This window comes from Moschus berezovskii, chromosome 10, assembly GCF_049115385.1.
Source record: "Moschus berezovskii isolate FMDL1 chromosome 10, NW_MosBer_1.0, whole genome shotgun sequence".
NCBI classification, from domain to species: Eukaryota; Metazoa; Chordata; class Mammalia; order Artiodactyla; family Moschidae; genus Moschus; species Moschus berezovskii.
The window spans coordinates 2853840-2873422 of NC_142469.1; the positions used below are offsets into that span (position 1 = coordinate 2853840).

At 48.0% G+C, this 19583-nt stretch overlaps 1 pseudogene; it reads right to left on the bottom strand.

Moving 5' to 3' along the window:
• Nucleotides 1-4471: 4471 nt before the first annotated feature.
• LOC148776272 (uncharacterized) overlaps nucleotides 4472-19583 on the bottom strand; it is a 45273-nt pseudogene continuing 30161 nt past the window's right edge.

Here is a 19583-nt window from a genome sequence, read left to right on the forward strand (position 1 = left end):
AGGCCAGAATTCCCTGGGACAACACCGGCAATATCCTGAGATCCCCGTTGCAACTCAAGAGAAACTACAAGCTATCAGCCTCAGCTGGACAAAAACCAAAAAATTCGCCCATCAATGCGAGATGAGGAAATTTTCTGCTGCAGAGTCTCAAGAGAAATCCCACATTCCCGCTTGAAACTCGTTGGGGTACTTGACACCCTTTATGCAACACAAAAATTCCCTGACATAGCAGTCCCCACCGGAGAGAACACAATATACAGACTCATTTTTAGATGAGGCCCTATTCCCATTCCACACCTCGAGGGTAATCCCGAAGCTGTCCTTGCAAACACGAAAGGAGACCTGACTTCTAAGAAGCAAAACGAGAGAGTTCCTGAGGTCCCTGTCATAACTCGAGAGAGACTACAAGCTACCCGCTGCTATGAGTTCCCCCTCCAAGCGAGGTAGGTCCTGAGGATCTAGCAAAGCTCCAAGGTAAAACCGACTATGACATCACAACAGGACAGGATACCTGACACCCATGATGAGGTTATAGAAAAAGCCCTAATGAACGGCGTGATCTCGACACGAGGATAGATTCCTCTTTTATAACTCGAAAGGAAAGCAGAATTCCATGTCTCAAATCGAAACGAAACATGACCCCCCAGTAAAAAATTCTTAGCAACTCCGAGATCCCTGTCGCCACTGGAGAGGATCACACAGTTGACCGACTCAACGCTAGATGCGGCCCTATTCCTCTGCTGTGCCTAGAGAGGAATCCCGAGGTTTCCCTTCCAACATGATAGGAGACCTGACTTCCATGGGACAACACGAGAGAGTTCCTGAGGTCTCCATCACAACTCGAGAAGAACCCCAAGCTTCCAGCCGCAACTCAAGAAAAACCACAAGATTATCCCTTCAATGCCAGATAAGGAAATTTTTCATTGCAAAGTCTCAAAAGAAATCCCACATTCCAGCTTAAAATTCGAATGGGTACTTGACACCCTTTATGCGACTCAAAAACTGCCCGACATAGCTGTCCCCACTGGAGAGGAGCACAAGTTTTTCAGACTCAACATCAGAGGAGGCCCTATTCCCATTCCACGTCTCAAGAGTAATCCCGAAGTACCCCTTCCAAGATGACAGGAGACCTGAATTCTCTGAAGCAACACGAGCGATTTCCTAGGTTCCCTTCGCAACTGGAGAGAGATACCAGGCTTCCCTCCGCAATTCGAGAGAAACAACAAGATTTTGCCCTAAAGGCGAGATAAGGAGCATTTCCGTTGCAGATTCTCAAGGGCAGTCCCACGTTCCCGTTGGAAACGCCAGAAGTTTCTTAACATCCTTTATGTGACTGAAAAATTACACCGACCTACCCCATCCCAATCAAGAAGAACACCGAGTTTCCTGCCACAACTGACAAAGTGCCCTGTTTCCAGTTCTCTTTTCCAGATGACAGTCGATCCCACTGCTATGTCTGGAATGGAATCCGGACATTTCCGTGGCACAGTACAAGGAGGCCAGTAACACCTTGAAACTCGGGAATATCCACAGGGTTTCAAAACACAATTGGAAAAGGTACCGGTGTCCCCACCCACTTGAGATATTGTCTGATTGCTCCGAACAGATTCAAATGTATCTTCGAGGATCAACTCACGAGACGAGTGGAGACCTGACTCCCCGAGCATTCTCGATACAATCTCCAGGTACAAATTCAACTCGACTGTGGCCTAACACCCCTTTTACAAATTGAGAAGGAAGCGGAGTTCCAAGTCTGAAAACGAGAGGAGGCCTGACTCCCCAGGTGAAATTTGAGAGCAATCCTAAGAGCTCTGTTGCTACTGGAGAGGAATGCTGAGTTAAACCGACGCGAATCTAGATGCAGACCCCTTTCTTTGCAGCAACGCCAAGGAATCCTAAGATTCCTCTTGCAAATGGAAAGGAGTTCTAACTTCCCAGAGACAACACGGGAGGCTCCCTGATATTCCCGTCGTTACTCAAGTGGATCACCAAACTTCCCATAGCAACTCGAGCAAAACCTCGAGATTCCTCTTTCAAAGCAAGATGAGGTAATCTTTTTCTCCTGAAACACATAGACAGAAGTCCCGAGTTACTTTTCCAAATTCGATATGAGGCTTGACTTCTTTGATGCAACTTAAGGGTCGCCCAGAGTTACCCATCCCGATGAGAGAAGAAAACTGAATTTCCCCACCACATTTTAAGAGAAGGCCTGTGATCAAACCTCAGCTGAAGATAATGGGACATTCCACTTTCAAATGAAGAGGAATCCCAACTTCCTCTCACACCACTTGATGAGTCCTGTCATATCTATTGACACTCGAGGGCAACCCAATAGATACTGCAGCAAGATCAAAGGACTCCGAGTTCACACTCAACTACAGATGAGTCATGTTGTGTTTGCAGCAGCTCCAGTGGAACACGGAGTATCAAATCCTAACGTGATCAGAGGCTTTAATCCCCCACTGAGCCTCTCGAAAAAGCCCAAATTTCCCGCTCAAACCGATAGCGGGCCTGATAATCCTTTTACAACTTTGGGGGAAATCTTAGTTCCCTTCTCAACGAAGACTAGGCCTGACTCCCCAGGGGAACTTTCATAGCAACCCCAAGATCCCTGTGGCCACTGGAGAGGAAAACTGAGTTTACCCTCTCAAGTCTAAATGTGGCCCTCATGCCCTGCAACGACTCCAAAGGAATCACGAAGTTCCACTTACAACACGACAGGAGACCTGTCTTCCATGAGGCAAAACTAGCGAGTCACAGTGGCTCCCGTCGTAACTGGAGAAGACCTCCAAGCTTCAAGCCGCAATTCGAGAAAAACCATGAAATTCTGCACTCCACGTACAGGTCGCCCCTATCCTCTAATTAAACTTTCTGGATGTTCCCGACGAACAATAGCCAATCAGACTTTCTCTGTTTCCAGTGAAAAGGGACTCGGGTGCAGCCTCCCTTTCAGCACCGATCCCCAGGTCGAGTTGACAGGGTTCTGATCTTCCATCTGTGAGCCGCAGGCCACAGGTATCCTCGTTTGGCCTTGGCTGTGTGAGCAGCTGAAGGGAGTTTAGTCTCGGCAGGCGCCCAGCAGGCCTGTGGCTTCGGACCGCCAGAGGTGAGCATCTCAGCAGACAGAAACAACCGTGCCAGAAGTGGAGTGGGATCCACCCTGAGGGTGGGCATTGATCGCCAAGAGATGCTCCCGTGGGACTTTGATGGGTCCTGCACACTCTTCTCCCAGAGAGCGAGAGAGATGTCTATGGGCTCTGCTAGGCCCTCGGCTCCCTCTTGTGGTCCCGAAGGCTGGTTGTCACCATCTGGAGCACCTAGCTCTGAGATGATGACCACTGCCACCTGCACTGTGTTTCCCTTTGCCTGCGTGTCCATGCGAAGTGTCAGGCCATCTCTGACCTACACGAGACATGTGCATTTCCTCTCATTGGACCTGCATATGTTTCTTCTCTTTCCTTCCCGATCACTGATTTTCTCGAGGATATGGGGGCCAAAATGATGGTGGGTCTTTCTCTGGCTGTGTGCTCTGAGGATCACTTCTCCCTTTGTTGGTGTGGGTTTATCTTTCCATTTCTCCTGCCTGGTTTATTGTTGTGAGGTTGTGTGTTCCAGCAGAAGAACTCAGCATTTCCCTTGTGCCTGAGGAATCCCAATTACCACAGCACTGCCTACCTGGAGATTCTGAGCACATTTGCCAAGAGGCCTCGTTTGGCAGATGACATCTTGAAAGGACCTGCACTGTCCTTTCAGATACCCAAAGCCTACTTCAAATGACATAGAAACGAGAATTCTAAAGTTTGGTCTTCCAATATGTGGGGAGTCAGAAACTCGCCTGGAGAAGGGGAAAGCTACCCACTCCAGGATTCTGCTCTAGAGAATTCCACGGACTGTAGAATTCATGGGGATGCCAAGATTCTAACAATACTGAGAGACTGCAACTTTCAACTTCAGTTCAGTTCAGTTCAGTTCAGTTCAGTCGCTCAGTCGTGTCCGACTCTCCGCGACCCCATGAATCACAGCACGCCAGGCCTCCCTGTCCATCACCAACTCCCGGAGTACACTCAAACTCATGTCCACAGAGTCGGTGATGCCATCCAGCCATCTCATTCTCCGTCGTCCCCTTCTCCTCCCGCCCCCAACCTTTCCCAGCATCAGAGTCTTTTCCAGTGAGTCAACTCGTCTCATGAGGTGGCCAAAGTATTGGAGTTTCAGCTTTCAACTTCAGTCAGAGGAAAATCCAGTTTCTTTTCATTTCAGTGATTGGCATTGATTGTGGCCTCAAAAGGATGGGAATAAATACAGAGAAAAGTAGACTCAATCTTGTCAGGAGGGGTAGAGAGGAACGGGGAGTGCTTGCCATGAATCTAGGCTTTGCTGGGAAGTGGGGGGAATAGAATGAGGGTGTCTGAATGTAGACAGTGGTGATGCTTACAGAGCATTGTGAAGGCCTCCATATTCCCACATGGCTTCAAGGGAGGAAAATATATTGATAAACACTTATGAGCAAAATATGCATAAAGCCACAAAAAACATAAAAGATGAGAAGAAAGATGCCTAGGAGCCTGATGAAAATCAGCTCAGGGGAAGGGAATTCAGTCTCCCCTGGGTCGGGACAGAGTGGACGCCGTCCACAGGGAACACACAGGGATGGAGGCTGCAGATCCAACCGCACCCTTGGATCAGGTATTTGCCAAAAGGGCTCTGAGTCTATGTCCAGAACTGGGGCCTGTTCTCCCTGCAGGGGAGGGACAGAAATGGTGTGCGTCTGAGTCCTTGGCAGGAGCCAGGGCAGGCTGCCCCTGCCCAGGTGGTCACTCAGGCCCTGACTATGGTTCTGCCGCCAAAGCCCAAGCAGGTGCAAGTGCACGTGGAGGTGGAGGTTCTGGAAGGTGGGGTAGGACATCAGGGCCTGGTGCTGGGGGTCCTGCAGGCACAGAAATCCAATGTGCTGAGGGTGCTGGCCAGTACCCGGCTTGCCCCGTGTCTTTGGGAGGGGAAGTCTCAGGTCTCGATCTCCCCTCATTGGATCCCTGAGTCCTGCACCTGGAGCTCCCACCTCTGTAGGGACAGGTCTTGTTCGTGGAGGCTGGATGAGTTTGACGGCCAGAGCTAGAGCTTGGGGAAAAGAAGAGTTTGCCACAGGCCAGCCTTGCCATGGGCCTAAGTGGGCATGAAAGCTTCCTAGAGATGCGCTAAGAAGGCCCAGCATTGGTGTGTTCTCTGCAGTCTCCAAGATGGGTGGTTTGAGTCCAGCCTTTGGTCCAGGCCCAGCCTCAGCTCTTGAGGACTCATCCATGTGTGGCTCAGCACCGCCGCCCCACACTCACATGCAGCATCCCCAGCCGCCTCACCTCTGTGCTCTGCTGTGTTGGGTTCCAGGTCCTCCTGCTGCCTCCGAGGCAGGGCTTCTCAGCGCTCTGGTTTAGAGCTGGCTGTGCTGAGCTCAGTGGCAGCCTGAGACTGGGTACCCAGGTGTGTGCTGGGTGGTGTCTGAGCAGCAGGCCTTGCCCACTTCCTCTTCATCGCCAGTTCGCCTGAGCCCTCCGTGGTCACACTCACCTGGAGCCTGCACTGGGCCTCCAGGGCAGGGGGTGGTGCTCTGAAACCTCCCTCTTGGAGGTTGATGGGGTGTGCACCTCAGGGGCCACCTCGGGTGGGACGCTATGCAATGATAGTGACCACCAGCCAGCCCTGCTTCAATATTTCTGAGCTGAGCCTGGACAAGATGTCTAAAGTTTCTGCCCGTCTGCCCTTCTGCTCCCAAAAAGAACAGATACGGGTGTCTGCTCAGTACCCACCGGGTAGGACGGAAACCCCCCATGAGGGTGTGAGGTCAGCCTGGGCACACGGCTCAGCCCGGACGCTCCCCATGCCACCCAGCATGCTCTCCCCTGGGGTGTGGACACAAGCGACCCACGGGCTCCTGACCCACATGCGGCTGGGCTTGCCTGAGGCAGACACACCCCAAGTAACCCCCATCCATACACAAGGAAAGGCCTCAGGCTTCCCCATATGGAACGGGAGAGGTGGTCTGACCTGGCCTGGGTCTCCCCTGTTACCTTTCGGTTCCTTCGGGAAAAGGATCAGAGGCCTCTCTGGGGACCCTGAGCCCCCGTCGACCACGTTCCCACACACTCTGCCTGTGAGCTTGCCTGAGGCCCTGGCCTCTGGGCAGGGGCAAACAGCGGAACATCTTGAAAGCAAGCGATCTGGCTGGGGGTTCCTCTCTGCTGGGGAGGCCTGGAAACCCGGGTTTCGGGTTCTGTTGGGTTCTGTTTCCAGGAAGTTATATCATTTCCTGCTTTCGTGGCCAAGGTCCATTCCACAAAGTTCCCCAAGTGAACCTCTGTGTTTCTGGTTGTTCCTCCATGCCCTCAGGACATGTGCAGGCAAATTGACACCCACTCAGCACAACCCACAGCCTTGAGGAGACCAGGTTGCAGCCACGGCCTGAGCTCTGAGGACACAGCTGCTTTCAGCCCAGGCTCCTTCTTCTCAGAAGTGATGTGGCCCTGGGCAAGCCATGTGCCCAGCAGGGTTTCCACAGTCTCTCCATCTGCAGAGTGGGGATTACTCTCCCATTTCCTGCCTAGGTCTGTCAACCTACGAACAGCTCCAGTGCCTGTTCAAACTTTGGGCCGCTCTCACATGGAGCTAGGACACTGAGACTTCCCAATGGACGGATTCCACACAGGGCTATCTAGCACAGAATGGGGCAGAATCAGGCCTAGATGGGCTCTGGGACCTTCGAAGATGAAGTCCACTTCCTGCCTATTTCTTGACCCCAGCATTGGGAGGACCGGAAGGTAATATTCAGACATCACCCCCTCTGATATCAACATTCCTCGTCCTACTCAAATGTCGAACTCTGCCTCGAGGGGTGGTGGAGCCTGCCCCAACAGTGGCTCCCCGCATACTTGTTTTTGAGTCTCATTATCTTGGGTCATTCTCCCCCTTTCAGGGGGAATTGGCACTGTCACTTTTCCCAAACTCAAGTGAGATTCATGCAAATACTGTGAAATCGATTCATTTACTCTCTCCATTGTTCAGTCTCTCTCCCTCGTTCCCTCTCTTTCTTGACCTTTCCAAATTCAGTCTGTCTCTTCCTCTCTGTGTTTCTCCTCTGGATGCTTGCATGCCTGAGAAATGCATGTACACATGTATATTGTTGACCTTCAGTTCAGTTCAGTTCAGTTCAGTCGCTTAGTCGTGTCCGAATCTTAGCAACCCCATGAACCATAGCACGCCAGGCCTCCCTGTCCATCACGAACTCACGGAGTTCACTCAAACTCATGTCCATCGAGTCAGTAATGCCATCCAGCCTCCTCATTCTCTGTCGTCCCCGTCTCCTCCTACTCCCCAATCGCTCCAAGCATCAGAGTCTTTTCCAGTGAGTCAACTCGTCGCATGAGGTGGCCAAAGTGTTGGAGTTTCAGCTTTAGCATAAGTCCTTCCAATGAACACCCAGGATTGATCTCCTCTAAAATGGACTGGTTGGATCTCCCTGCAGTCCAAGGGACTCTCAAGAGTCTTCTCCAGCACCACAGTTCAGAAGCATCAATTCTTCGGCGATCAGCTTTCTTCACAGTCCAAATCTCACATCCATACATGACCACGGGAAAAACCATAGCCTTGACCAGACGGACCTTGGTTGGCAAAGAAATGTCTCTGCTTTTTAATATGCTATCTAGGCTGGTCATAATTTTCCTTCCAAGGAGTAAGCGTCTTTTAATTTCATGGCTGCAATCAGCATCCGGAGTGATTTTGGAGCCCAAAAAATAAAGTCTGACACTGTTTCGACTGTTTCTCCATCTATTTCCCAAGAAGTGATGGGACCAGATGCCATGATCTTCGTTTTCTGAATGTTAAGCTTCAAGACAACCTTTTCTCTCTTCTCTTTCACTTTCATCAATAGGCCTTTGAGTTCCTCTTCACTTTCTGCCATAAGGGTGGTGTCATCTGCATATCTGAGGTTATTGATATTTCTCCCAGCAATCTTGATTCCAGCTTGTGCTTCTTCCAGCCCAGCGTCCCTCATGATGTACTCTGCATAGAAGTTAAATAAGCAGGATGACAATATACAACCTTGACGTACTCCTTTTCCTATTTGGAACCAGTCGGTTGTTCCATGTCCAGTTCTAACTGTTGCTTCGTGACCTGCATACAGGTTTCTCCAGAGGCAGGTCAGGTGGTCTGGGATTCCCATCTCTTTCAGAATGTTCCACAGTTTATTGTGATCCACACAGTCAAAGGCCTTGGCATAGTCAATGAAGCAGAAATAGATGTTTTCCTGGAACTCTCTTGCTTTCTCCATAATCCAGCGGATGATGGCAATTTGATCTCTGGTGCCTCTGCCTTTCCTAAAACCTGCTTGAACATCTGGAAGTTCTTGATTTACATATTGCTGAAGCCTAGCTTGGAGAATTTTGAGCATGACTTTACTAGTGTGTGAGATGAGTGCAATTGTGTTGTAGTTTGAGCATTCTTTGGCATTGCCTTTCTTAGTGATTGAAATGAAGACTGATCATTTCCAGTCCTGTAGCCATTGCTGAGTTTTCCAAATTTGCTGGCATACTGAGTGCAGACGTGCACAGCATCATCTTTTAGGATTTGAAATAGCTCAATTGGAATTCCATCACCTCCACTAGCTTTGTTGGTAGTGATGCTCTCTAAGGCCCACTTGACTTCACATTCCAAAATGTCTGGCTCCAGGTGAGTGATCATGCCATTATGATAATCTTGGTCTTGAAGATCTTTTTTGTACAGTTCTTCTGTGTAATCTTGCCACCTCTTCTTAATATTTTCTGCTTCTGTTAGGCCCATAATATTTCTGTCCTTTATCGAGCCCATATTTGCATGAAATGTTCCCTTGATATCTCTAATTTTCTTGAAAAGATCTCTTGTTTTTCCTATTCTGTTGTTTTCCTCTATTTCTTTGCATTGATCGCTGGGGAATTGTTGACCTAGGGTGAGGCTTTAGGGTTTCATTTCAAGTGAGGTAAAGGTTTCGGGTGGGAGTTCGTGTTAGGGGAAAGGATATGTCTGGGGTTTGTTCTGGGAGACTTAGTGGTGTGAGTTCTCAGTCTCTCTTATGAATGAACCCCTTCTCCGATATTCTGCTTGCAAATCTTCTTTTGTGTTCAGATTGTTACCATTTTGATAAGTGAATGCTTAGCTTTTCTGATGCACAGCTGTTCAGTGGATGGAAGCAAGTTGGTGTCTTTTGGTTTCCTGTTTCCTTGACTTGAAGAGACCCAATTTTCTGCCCCCTCCCACACACGTGTTGAGAAGTCCCTGACATTAAGGAGCCAATGGCCCTTGTTTCTTTCGAGGAGTTTCATCACTTCACGTTTGTATTGACGTGTTTCCCTAAATCTGAACTGTTATGAGAACAATAGCTAATGTGATTGTTCAGATGGAACCCTCTCCAATTCCCACGGCCTTTCGTTGCAGAGGCTCTAGTTCCCATTCTTATCGCCTCCCCACCTTTGGCATTGAGGAATTGACCATTGATGCCTGGGTTTATTTCTGGAACCTCAATTCCATTCCATGTATCTGGTTCTGCGTGTTTGATTTCTTCCCAGTACCATGCTGTCCTGATGATCCTAGTGTGATACTCTAATTGGCTATCAGGCAGCCTGCTATGTACATTTCAGGGCTTTGTGGCAGATTGCATTGACAATTTTGACTCCTTTGTTTTTCCATAGATATTCTGGAATTCTTTGGTTATAATGACCTGAGAACACCCGTTGGTATTTTGAGAGGAATAGCGTGGAAACTCTGGATTGTCCCACGGTGGGGTTTGGGAGGAGAGGGAAGTGACATCATCTTACCAGGAGGAATTCCTCTGATCCGTGAGCACAGCTTATTTTTCATTGAATTGTTGGGCTTCACCTTCTTTCATCCATCACTTGCAGTTCTCTGAGAAGAAGGGCTTCCCTCCTGGGTTAGATGGACTCCTAGCTATTGCCTTTCAGGGAATGTCACTGTCAGTGGGGTTGATAATTGCCTTCTTCTAAGCGTTTGCTGGAAGTGTTAGAAATGCCAAGGAGTTTTCTTCCCCTTCCTCACTGTCCATTTCTCTGAGCCTCCAGGTAGAACAGGCCTATTCCAGGGTCCCACGGGGCTCGGGGAATGCAGCTAGACCGTATTTCTCAGGCCTCAGTGCTGGGCATCATCTAGTGTACTCTCCCTGTCCCTTCCTTCTCCTGGTGTCTCCTTCAGGCCCATTTGTGTTCATGTCATTTGTGTATTAAGAGCCAAATCCTGCCTAAGCTCTGTGTACGCAAACAGTTGTCTCCCAGCTTGGGATGTGTCATTTGTGCCTTTCAGACGGTTTTTCCCAGAGTCCAAATCTTGCATTTGACAAAGTTCACTGTGTTCCCTTGTTACTCTTTGTGTAGTGCCTTTCTGTATTGTGTGTGAAGACACAGAACTCATGCTAATCTCTGCTCCATTTCCTTCTGGATTTGTGAACCGTTTTGCATGGAACATATGTCTAGGAATCATTTCAAGTGCATTTGTTGAGAGGTGTCAAGTTTCCATGGACATGCATGTCATCCCCTCTGGTTTCCAAATGTGTTGCTCCTAAACTCTTTCGGATATCTTCTGGGAAAGATGGGAGTTTTTCAGCTTGCATTTCCACAGAAGAATGGATTCAGCAGTTCTAGCTCAGGGACGCTGTGTCCAGTGAAAAGGGAGTTGGGTGCGGCCTCCCTTTCAGCACCAATCCCAAGTTCAGGTTGACAGGCCTCTGAACTTCCATCTGTGATCCAGATTCCACAGGCATCCTTGTGTGCCCTTGGCTGTGTGAGCAGATGAAGGGAGTTTCGTCTCCGAAGGCGCCCAGCAGGCCTGCAACTTCAGACCGCCAGAGGTGAGCATCTCAGAGGACAGGAGCCACCGTGCCAGAAGTGGAGTGGGATCCACCCTGAGGTTGGGCACTGATCGTCAAGTGATGTTCCTGTGGGACTATGATGGGTCCGCCACACTCTTCTCCCACATAGCGAGAGAGATGTCTATGGGATCTGCTAGGCCCTCCACTCCCTCTTGTGGTCCCGAAGGCTGGTTGTCAGCATCCTGAGCACCTAGCTCTGAGATGATGGCCACCTCCACCTACAATGTATGTCCCTTTTCCCACGTGTCCATGCAAAGTGTCAGGCTATCTCTGAGCTACACTAGCCATGTGCTTTGCCTGTCATTGGACCTGCAGATGTTTCTTCTGTTTCCTTCCTGATAACTGATTTTCTCGAGCATTTGGGTGCCACAAGGATAGTTTGTCTTTCTCTGGCCTTGTGTTCTGAGGAACACTTCTCCCTTTGTTGGTGTGGGTTTATCTTTCCATTTATCCTGCATGGTTTATTGTTGTGAGTTTGTTTGTATCGGCGGAAGAACTCAGGCTTTCACTTGTGCCTGATGCGTCCCACTTACAACAGGACGACCTACCTGGAGATTCTGAGCACATTTGCCGTGACGACTTCATTTGGCAGATGATATCTTGAAAGGACCTATACAGTCCATTCAGATATCCCAATGCTCTTTCAAATGACACAGAAACCAGAATTCTCCAGTTTGGTCTTCCAATATGTGGGGAGTCAGAACAATCCCCTGGAGAAGGGAAAAGCTACCAACTCCAGGATTCTGGCCTAGAGAATTCCATGGACTGTAGAATTCATGGGGATGCCAAGACTGTAACAATACTGAGAGACTATAACTTTCACCTTCAGTCAGACCAAAATTCAGTTTCCTCTCATTTTAGTGATTGGCATTGATTGGGGACCCCGAAACGATGGGTAGAAATGCAGAGAGAAGTAGACTCAATGTTTTCAGGTGAGGGAGAGAGGAACGGGGAGTGCTTGCCATGAATCCAGGCTTTGCTGGGAAGTGGGAGGGGGATAGAATGAGTGTTTCAGAATGTAGAGAGTGGTGATGCTTACACAGCATTGTGAAGGCCTCCATCTTCCCAAATGGCATCAAAGAAGGAAAATTTATTGGCACACACTTGTGAGCAAAATATACAGAAAGCCATAAAAGACATAAAAGATGAGAAGAAAGATGCCTAGAAGCCTGATGAAAATCAGCTCAGGGGAAGGGAAGTCAATCTCCCCTGGGTGGGGAGGGAGTGGACGGCATCCACGGGGAACACACAGGGATGGAGGCTGCAGAGCCAACCGCACCCCTGGATGATGTGTTTGCTGAAAGGGCTCTGGAAGTCTGTCCAGAGCAGGGACCTGTTCTCCCTGCAGGGGTGGGACAGTCATGGTGGGCGTCTGAGTCTTTGGCAGCAGCCAGGGCAGGCTGCCCTTGTGCAGGTGGTCACTCAACCCCTGACTCAGGTTCTGCCGCCAAAGCCCAAGCAGGTGCATGTACACGTGAACGTGGAGGTTCTGGAAGGCATGGTGAGACATCGGGGCCTGGGGCTGGGAGTCGTGCAGGTACAGAGTTCCGATGTTCTCAAGGGACTGTCAAGTACCCGGTTCGCCCCGTAGCTTTGGGAGGGTTTTCTTAGGTCTCGATCTCCCCTCATTGGATCCCTGCGTCCTGCACCTGGAGCTCCCACCTCTGTAGGGACGGGTCTTGTACGTGGAGGCTGGCTGAGTTTCATGGCCAGAGCTAGAGCTGGGAGAGAAGAAGAGTTTGCCAAATGCCAGCCTAGCCATGAGCCTAAGGGGACATGAAGGCTTCCTAGAGATTCACTAAGAAGGCCCTGCTTCGGAGTCTTCTCTGCAGTCTCCAAGATGGGTGGTGTGAGGCCAGCCTTTGGTCCAGGCCCAGCCTCACTCTGAGGGACTCCTCCCTGTGTGGCTAAGCACCGCCTCCCCACACTCACATGCAGCAGCCCCAGGAGCCTCAACTTTGTGCTCTGCACTGCTGGGCTCCAGGCTCTCCTGCTGCCTCCAAGGAAGGACTTCTCAGAGCTCTGGCTCAGAGCCGGGTGTGCTGAGCTCCGTGGCAGCCTGAGACTGGGCCCCGGAGTGTGTGCTTGGTGGTGTCTGTGCAGCAGGCCTTGCCTGCTTCCTCTTCTTCGCCAATTTGGCTGATCCCTCCGTGGCCACGCTCACCTGGAGCCTGTACTGGGCTTCCTGGGCAGGGGGCTGGTGCTCTGAACCCTCCCTCAGGGTGGTGGTGGGGGTGTTCCCCTCAGGGGCCACTTCGGGTGGGACACTCTACAATGACAGTGACCATCAGCAGCACTCCTTCGATATTTCTGAGCTGTGCCTGGCCAGGATGGCTGCTGCCTCTGCCCATCTGCCCTTCTGCTCCCAGAAAGCGCAGAGACGAGTGTCTGCTCAGATACGCAATCGGGAGGACAGAGATACCCCTGAGGGAGTGAAGTCAGCCTGGGCAGCCAGCTCTGCCTGGATGCTTCCCATGCCACCAGCCTGCTCTCCCCTGTGGTGTGGACAAAACGACCCACGAGCTCCTGACCAATACGCGACTGGGCTTGCTTAAGGCAGACACACCCAGAGAAACCCCCATCAACACACAAGCAAAGGCCTCAGGCTTCCCCATGTGGGATGGGAGCGGTAGCCGGACCCGGCCTGGGCCTCCCTGTTACCTTTCTGTTTCTTAGGGCAAAGGGCCCGAGGCCTCTCCGGGGTCCCTGAGCCAGCGTCATCCACGTTCCCACATTCTCTGCTTGTGAGTTCGCCTGAGGCCCCGGCCTCTGGGCAGGGGCAAACAACAGAACATCTTGAAAGCAAGTGATCTGGCTGGGGACTCCTCTCCACTGAGGAGGCCTGGATACCAGGGTTGCCGGTTCTGTTGGGTTCTGTTGCCAGGAAATGACATCATTTCCTGGTTCATGGCGAAGGTCACTTCCACAAAGCTCCCCAAGGGAACCTCTGGGTTTCTGGCTGTTTCCCCATGCCCTTAGGCCACGTGTAGGCACAGTGACACACACAGCCCACCCCACAGCATTGGGGAGACCTGGCTGTAGCCAGGGCCTGAGCTCTGAGGACACAGCTGCTTTCAGCCCAGGCTCCTTCTCAGAAGTGAAGAGGACCTGGGCAAGGCATGTGCCCTGCAGGTTTTCCCCACTCTCTCCATCTGCAGATTGGGGGGTCACTCTCCCATTTCCTGCTTAGGTCTGTCAGCCGACAAACAGCTCCAGTGCCTGTTCAAACATTGGGCCGCTATCACATGGAGCTTGGACACTGAGACGTCCCAAAGGATGGATTCCACACAGGGCTGACCTAGCACAGAATGGGGCAGAATCAGGCCTGGATGGGCTTTGGGACCTGGGAAAAGGCAGTCCTCTTTCTGCCTATTTCTTGACCCCTGCATTTGGAGGACCGGAAAGTCATATTCAGACATCACCCCCTCTGATATCAACCATCCCCATCCTCCTCAATTGCCCCACTCAGCCTCGAAGGCTGGGGGAGTCTGCCCCAACAGTAGCTCCCCGAATCCTTGTCTTTGAGTCTCATCATTTTGAGTCATTTTCTCCCTTGGGAGAAAAGCACAGTCATTGTTTCCAACCACAAGAAAGATTCATGCAAATTCTATGAAATCGAATCATTTCCTCTCTCCATTGTTCAGTCTCTCTCCCTCGTTCCCTCTCTTTCTTGACCTTTCCAAATTCAGTCTGTCTCTTCCTCTCTGTGTGTCTCCTCTGGATGCTCGCATGCATGTGAATGCATGGACGCATGTATGTTGTTGAACTTGTTTGAGGCTTTAGGGTTTCGTGTCGAGTGAGTTAAAGATTTGTCGTTGGATTTCGTGTTAAGGGAAGTGATAGGTCTGGGGTTTGTTCTGGGAGACGCGTAGGAACCCCTTCTCCGATATTCTGCTTGCTAATATTCTTTTTTGTTCACTTTGTTACCATTTTGATTTGTGAATGCTCAGCTTTTCTGATGCAAATCTGTTCAAGTGGATGGAAGCCCATGGGTGTCCTTTGGTTTACTGTTTCCTTGACTTGAAGGGACCCAATTTTCTTCCCCCCCACACACACATGTTGATAAGTCCATGACATGATGGAGCCTATGGCCCGTGCTTATTTCCAGGAGTTTCATCACTTCAGGCTTTGCGTTGATGTGTTTCACTGAATCTGACGTGTTCTGAGACCAAAATCCAATGTGATTGTTCAGATGGAACCATCTCCAATTCCCACGGCCTTTCATTGCAGAGGCTCTTTTTCTCATTCTTATCACCTCCCCTCCATTGGCATTGAGGAATTGACCGTAGAAGCGTGGATTTTTTTTTTTTTTTTGGACCCTCAATTCCATTCCATGGATCTGGTTCTGCGTGTTTGATTTCTTCCCAGTACCATGCTGTCCTGATGATCCTAGTGTGATAGTCTAATTGGCTATCAAGCAGCCTGCTATGTCCATTTCAGGGCTTTGTGGCAGATTGCATTGACTCTTTTGACTCCTTTGTGTTTCCATAGACATTTTGGAATTCATTGGTTATAATGCCTTGAGAATAGCCGATTTTTTTTTTAATTTTTATTGGAGGCTAATTATTTTACAATATTATATTGGTTGGTTTTGCCATACATTGACATGAATCCGCCTCGGGTGTACATGCGGTCCCTCTCCAGAACCCCCCTCCCACCTCCCTCCTTCCTTTATTTTCCCTCTGGGTCATACCAGCCCTGAACATCCTGTAATATGCCTCGACCCTGAACTGGTGATTCGTTTCACATATGATAATATACATGTTTCAATGCCATTCTCCCAAACCATCCCATCCTCACCCTCTCCCACAGAATCCCTATGACTGTTTTATACATCTGTTTCTTTTTTGCTGTCTCGTATACGGGGTTATCATTTGCATCTTTCTAAATTCCATATATATGTGTTAGTATATTGTATTGTTGTTTTTCTTTCTGGCTTTCTTCACTCTGTATAATAGGCTCCAATTTCATCCACCTCATTAGAACTGATGGAAATGCATTCTTTTTAATGGCTGAGTAATACTCCATTGTGTATATGTCCCAAAGCTTTATTATTCATTCGTCTGCAGATGGATATGTAGGTTGCTTCCATGTCCTGGCTATTGTAAACAGTGCTGCGATGAACATTGGAGTACATGTGTCTCTTTCAATTCTGGTTTCCTCGGTGCGTATGCCCAGGAGTGTGATTGCTGGATCATATGGCATTTCTATTTCCAGTTTTTTGAGGAATCTCCACACTGTTCTCCATAGTGGCTGTACTAGTTTGCATTTCCACGAACAGTGTAAGAAGGATCCCTTCTGTCCACAACCTCTCTAGCATTTATTGCATGTAGACTTTTGGATAGCAGCCATTCTGACTGGTGTGAAATGTTATCCCATTGTGGTTTTGATTTGCATTTCTCTGCTTATGAGAGATGTTGATCATTTTTTCATGTGTTTGTTAGCCATCTTTATGAATTCTTTAGAGAAATGTCTGTTTAGTTCTTTGGCCCATTTTTTGATTGGCTCATTTGTTTTTCTGGAATTGAGCTTCAGGAGCTGCTTGTATATTTTGGAGATTAATCCTTTATCAGTTGTTTCATTTGCTATTATTTTCCCCCATTCTGAAGGCTGTCTTTTCACCTTGCTTATAGTTTCCTTTGCTGTGCAGAAGCTTTTGATTTTAATTAGGTCCCATTTGTTTATTTTTGCTTTTATTTCCAATATTCTGGGAGGTGGGTCTTGGAGGATCCTGCTGTGATTTATGTCAGAGAGTGTTTCACCTACATTCTCCTCTAGGAGTTTTATAGTTTTTGGTTTTACCTTTATCTCTCTAGTCTATTTTGAGTTTATTTTGGTATATGGTGTTAGGAAGTATTCTAGTTTTATTCTTTTACAAGTGGCTGACCAGTTTTCCCAGAACCACTTGTTAAAGAGACTGTCTTTTCTCCATTTTATATTCTTGCCTCCTTCGTCAAAGATAAGGTATCCATAGGTGCGTGGATTTATCGCTGGGCTTTCTATTTTGTTCCATTGATCTATGTTTCTGTATTTATGCCCGTACCATACTGTCTTGATGACTGTGGCTTTATAGTAGAGCCTGAAGTCCGGCAGGCTAATTCCCCCAGTTACATTTTTCTTCCTCAAGATTGCTTTGGCTATTCGAGGTTTTTTGTATTTCCATACAAATTGTGAGATTATTTGTTCTAGTTCTATGAAAAATATCGTTGGTAGCTGGACAGGGATTGCATTGAATGTATAAGTTACTTTAGATATTATACTCATTTTAACAATATTTATTCTTCCAATACACGAAAATGGTATATTTCTCCATCTATTAGTGTACTCTTTGATTATGTTCACTAGTGTTTTATAGTTTTCTGTGTACAAGTCTTTTGTTTCCTTAGGTAAATACATTCTTAAGTATTTAAATCTTTTCGTTGCAACAGAGAATGGAATAGTTTCCTTAATTTCTCATTCTGTATTCTCATTATTAGTGTAAAGGAATGCAAGTGATTTCTGTGTGTTGACTTTATATCCTGCAACTTTACTGTATTCATTGATTAGCTCTAGTAGTTTTCTGGTAGATTCTTTAGGGTTTTCTGTGTAGAGGATCACATCATCAGCGAACAGTTAAAGTTTTACTTCTTCTTTTCCAATTTGTATTCCTTTTATGTCTTTTTCTGCTCTGATTGCTGTAGCCAAAACTTCCATAACTATGTTGAATAGTAGTGGTGCGAATGGGCACCCTTGTCTTATTCCTGACATTAGGGGAAATGCTTTCAGTTTTTCACCATTGAGGATAACGTGCTATGGGTTTGTCATATATAGCTTTTATTATATTGAGATATGTCCCTTCTATTCCCACTTTCTGGAGGGTTTTTATCATAAATGGATGCTGTATTTTGTCAAAGACTTTCTCTGCATCTATTGAAATAATCATATGATTTTTAGTTTTCAGTTTGTTAATGTGGTGTATTACGTTGATTGATTTGTGGATATTGAAGAATCCTTGCATTCCTGGGATAAGCCCACTTGGTCATGATGTATGATCTTCTGAATGTGTTGTTGTATTCTGATTGCTAGAATTTTGTTAAGGATGTTTGCATCAATGTTCATCAGTGATATTGGCCTGTAGTTTTCTTTTTTTGTGGGAACTTTATGAGGTTTTGGGATTAGGGTGATGGTGGTCTCATAGAATGAGTTTGGAAGTTTCCCTTCCTCAGCAATTTTCTGGAAGAGTTTGAGTAGAACTGGTGTTAGCTCTTCTCTAAATTTTTGGTAGAACTCAGCCGTGAAGCCGTCTGGACCAGGGCTTTTGTTTGCTGGAAGATTTTTTATTATAGCCTCTAGTTCCGAGCTTGTGATGGCTCTGTTCAGATTTTCTATTTCTTTCTGGTTCAGTTTTGTAAACTTGTACTTTCTTGGAATTTGTCAATTTCTTCCAGGTTATTCATTTTATTGCCATATAATTGCTGATAGTATTCTCTAATAATCCTTTGTATTTGTGTAGCCGTTGGTATTTTGAGAGGAATAGCGTGTGACCTCTGGACTGCCCAAAGTTGGGGGTTGGGGGGAGGGGGAAGTGAAATTTTCTAACCAGGAGAAATTCTTCTGATACTGGAGCACAGCTTATTTTCCATTGGATTGGTGGGCTTCACCTTCTTTCACCCATCTCTTTCAGTTCTATTAGAAGAGGGGCTTCCCTCCTGGGTTAGATGGACCCCTAGCTATTGCCTTTCAGGAAATGTCACTGTCGATGGGGTTGATACTTGCCGTCTCCTTCTAAGCATTTGATGTTAGTATTAGAAATGCCAACGATTTTTCTTCCCCTTCCTCACTGTCCATCTCTCTGAGCCTCCAGGTTGAACAGGCCTAGTCCAGGTTCCCACGGCTATTGGGGAGTGCAGCTAGACCGTGTTTCTCAGGCGTTCATTGTTGGGCATCATTCGGTATACTCTCCATGTCCCTTCCTTTGCCTGGTTTCCCTGCAGACCTCTCCTTCAAGCTTGTGTTCATGTCGTTTGTGTATTAGGAGCCAAATTCTGCCTACGTTCCGTGTATGCAAACAGTTGTCTTCCCGCTTGGGATATGTTGTTTGTGATTTTCAGACGGTCTTTCCCAGAGCCCAAATCTTGGATTTGACAAAGTTCACTGTGTTCCCTGGTTACTCTTTGTGTAGTGCCTTTTGGTATTGTGTGTGAAAACTCAGAGCTCATGTCTAATGTCTGCTCCATTTCCTTCTGGATTTGTGAACCATTTTGCATGGAACGTATGTCTAGGAATCATTTGAAGTGCATTTGTTGAGAGGTGTTAATTTTCCATGGACATGCATGTCACCCCCTCTGGTTTCCAATGTTTCACTCCTAAACAGTTTCGGAGACCTTCTCAGAAAGATGGGTGTTTTTCAGCTTGCATTTCCACAGTTGAATGGATTCAGCAGCTCTAGAAGCAAGGACACTTTGTCCAGTGAAAGGGGGAGTCAGGTGCGGCCTCCCTTTCAGCACCGATCCCCAAGTCTGGTTGAGAGGGCTCTGATCTTCCGTCATTGAGCCAGAATCCACAGGCTTCCTTGTGTGCCTTGGACGTGTGAGCGGCTTAAGGGAGTTTCGTCTGCGCAGGCACCAAGCAAGCCTGCGGTTTGGACCACCATAGGTGAGCATCTCAGAAGACAGGATCAACCATGCAAGAAGTGGAATGGGAT